This window comes from Panthera tigris, chromosome A1, assembly GCF_018350195.1.
Source record: "Panthera tigris isolate Pti1 chromosome A1, P.tigris_Pti1_mat1.1, whole genome shotgun sequence".
NCBI classification, from domain to species: domain Eukaryota; kingdom Metazoa; phylum Chordata; class Mammalia; order Carnivora; family Felidae; genus Panthera; species Panthera tigris.
In genome coordinates, this window is record NC_056660.1 from 163,613,483 (window position 1) to 163,617,150 (window position 3,668).

General features: G+C 36.6%; 1 long non-coding RNA gene across 1 annotated transcript; it reads left to right on the forward strand.

The window, feature by feature from the left end:
* Positions 1 to 1,641: 1,641 nt before the first annotated feature.
* Positions 1,642 to 3,116, forward strand: LOC122231523. Its single transcript, XR_006208758.1, has 4 exons — positions 1,642 to 1,734; positions 2,048 to 2,239; positions 2,544 to 2,679; positions 3,036 to 3,116. It is a non-coding gene; the product is annotated as an uncharacterized LOC122231523 (long non-coding RNA).
* The last annotated feature ends 552 nt before the right edge of the window (positions 3,117 to 3,668 follow it).

Consider the following 3,668-nt stretch of genomic DNA (forward strand, 5'->3'; position numbering starts at 1 on the left):
AATATATATATATATACACATACATATGTATATATATATATATATATACTTATATATATATACTTTTTTTTATTTTCGAGAGACATAGAGAGAGAGAGACAGAGACAGAGTGTAAGTGAGGGAGGGGAAGAGATAGAGGGAGACAGAATTCGAAGCAGACTCCAGGCTCTGAGCTGTCAGCACAGAGCCCCACGGGGGGCTCGCACCGGCGAGTGGTGAAATTATGACCTGAGCCAAAGTTGGACACTTAACCGACTGAGCCACCCAGGCACCCAACAAAATAGAAATTTTAATTTAAATATTTTTTCACTCCTCCAATCATTTTGTATCTCTCTTATGCCATTTAGCACTTTATATATTATATTTGTGTTTTCAAAGCATGTAATTTTCATTCATAAAATACATTTTTAGATGATATGGACTAATGTCTTTTTTATAATTTTATACTGTATAATGCCTAGCAAAACATCTTGAATAGATGATTTTTTTGAATTACTGAGAAGATGTCAGAAAAAGCTGAAATACAGTCATATGCTTATAGAAGGAAAAAGTGGAAAAGATCATGTTTACAAGGTAGCTTAACATTCTTAAGGGAAATTTCAAAATACTTGGCAAGTTTTTATTTCACCAGCCACATAACAGTTTATGTATATATTCTCAAATGTAACAAATTCAAGTACTGAGCATTGGAATGAGGGATATTTTTAAACCAATGCTTTATTCATTCTTGGTCATTGTTTTGTTTCATTTTGCAGCAATTAATATATGTCAGTGCTCTTATCAGATCACAAATGCAGGAATAAGAGCAAATGTAATTTTGAAGCTCTCCTGCATGAGAGATTTGGAACTGATATATGCCTGAAGAGTTTTTGTGATTTTCTCTAACTTCCAAATATCTGAAATCTTTTTGAGCTGATCCATTTGAGAATTTAAGACCAGAAAGTTTAGATAAGCATCTTAGGAATTATGACTATGTTTCCTCAAATGTGGCAGGTGTGCAGCACTTTATTTTGGCTTTCACACAGAATCTTAATCCATGCAGGAAGTATGCCACTTTATCTGTCTCAGTCATTAGTTCTACTGACACCACTAAGTTGGGAGATCCAAATGCAATCACGAACAGCACACACCTGTTTAATACTTAACAGCTCTTGTCATGGTGGTCATTTAAAAGGAAGGTGGCTCCAGATGTATCCTTATTTCCTGGGCAAGTCATTGTAGGGTTGGTACATTTCCCCACCGAGACACTCGTTTGACTTTGCTCCTGTGCCCACCGTGTCCTTTGACTTCTCCATTAGCCAGCAGTCATTCAGCTGTGAGCTCCCTGTTGCCTCAGCTGGAACCTCAAAGCTCTCTGAACTTACAGTAATCAGATGCTCCAGGACTAGCTGTTTTTATTTCAAGAATGGCCAAGTAGATATGTGTTAGACTTGGGTTTATGAAAGAGTCAAAGCAAAACAGCCTGTTCTACAGTGAAACACAGGGAGGTCTCACGATGAGTTGCCCCAATTCTCTGAGCTCGGGATAAACAGGGCTGATTCATTGTGAAAGCATCTTTGCTCAGATCTCATTACAGTGCTTAAGAGGTTGCCCCAACTGTCCTCAGGTATGAACCAGAGAATATACTACAGCCCAGGGAAAGGGTTGATCACAGCTGTCCTACTGAGAGCAGGCCTTTTTCTTTATTATCAACAGCAACAACAATAACAGCAACTGTCACCACCACAAAAGAAGGTATTTTCTGTTTTTTACTTATACCCACAATGCATGTCTAGTCAGATTGCACGTTTGCCTGGAGAACACCACTAAAATGCTCTCAGGCCAGTTTTTGATGTTACTCATATCATCATGCTGTAATGTTGCAGATGTGATCATGGATATTTAAAAAACATAGTTGAATTGTATTGTAATTTGCTTTTCTTCTCTGTTTTCAAAACTCAAGCATTTTAACAGTTCAGAAAAATATTTCAGGGTTTCATTTTTTTTCCAGATTAAGACAACGTATGCCTGTAGCATTATTTAAGAAAATGGTGTTTTTCTCTTTCAGACCCCAATTTCAGCTCATTATCAGAGAGCTGAATTCTAAATCAAAATTGTGGAGGAGAGATGTGCAACCTGAATAAAACATTTCCAGAAGAGCCTGAATAACAGTCTTGAATAAAGGGAACTGAAATGTTCTTGAATGATAATTGGAAAAAAATTAAGAATGTGTACTCAGGAACATATGTACTAACAAGAGGTTAGTTATTACTATTCTTTGTGCTATTTAACATTTATGGAGCCCCAAAAGTATTTTTAGTTCTGAATTGAACAGAAGTGGTCTGATAAGTGAGCTCCCATCTAAATTACCCACGTGGAGATTCACCTGTAATCATTCTCTGTGCAGAGAGAGGCAGCATTGATAAACAACTCCTGAATAAGTGGACTGTTAATGCAGCCCTATAGTCAAACTCAGAGCAAAAGAACACAGTTAGTTCAAACATGGCCTTTAAAAACATCATTTGACCCTTTTTTTTTTCTTTTACCTAATTGTTCTGTGACAGGGCATTCAGAAATTAGCAAACACATTTGTCAGATTTATACAAGATTCCTGAGAAACTGGAGAAAGAAGTAAAGATGGATTGAAGAAGACTCAAGATTAGAGTCAATCTCTGATCCCACAGGCTTTATGGTCTACAGGTAAGTAAAGGAATATCTTTTCTTCTATGTCTCATATCAGCGATATAGAGTAAATAGTGATAGCTACTTTTGAGAAACTGTCTCTGATACTTAATTCTGAAAAGCTATGGTTGGAAACTTTCTGATGTAATGAATATTATAGTCCAGAGGAAATTAAAAAATAAGAAAACTTAATCCTATGATAATGAAATGTTAGAGTTAAGAAAGGTAGATATATGAGCCATGATAGACCCTATAAGCATGAATACAGGCTTCTATGTGTAAATTTCTGTGCCTGTTACTTTATACGCGCAAAAGTAAAAAATGGTCCTATCACCTAAGAAGGAACTAAACATCCACCAATAATCTTAATACAGGAGGCCCTTTGAATTCTGAGCTAAGAAGTATGGATTTTACTCTCTAGGCATCGGGGAGCTGTTGTGACTATCTGAACAGGTGAGTGACATGTCCAGAATTACGTTTTATGAAGATTAACCTGATGGCATTTTCAGGATTGATTAGCGTGAAGCCTGTATTGTGACAGAACAGATTGTGGTAATGCAGGTCTGAAATATGGTGGTGGCAATGAGAGTAGAAAGGAAGAAATTGATCTGAGAGATCCATGACAGTGGAACTACAGGACTTGATTATTAAATATGTGACCTGAAGTAGGGAGACGTCAGTGATGACTCCAGACACTTTGAGACTGGATGAGAAATCAAGTATGGAAGGGAAAGAATGTCCTGACTGTCCGTGGTTTATTATTATCTCCTGGATGCTGTGAATCATATAATTGATTACATCCTAAAAATCTTGGGTCCAAATCTGTGTTCCACATCTACTAAGCATGCTGTGTCATCCTGCCATTTATTTTTTGTACAGTGATCCATTGCCAGCCATAGTTATTACACTACTAAGAAGCATAGCGTGTGGCAAAACTATAGTTGACTAGACCAAGAGAATACAGAAAAATTTCATTTAATGTGGTTTTAAAAATTAAACTTTAATAA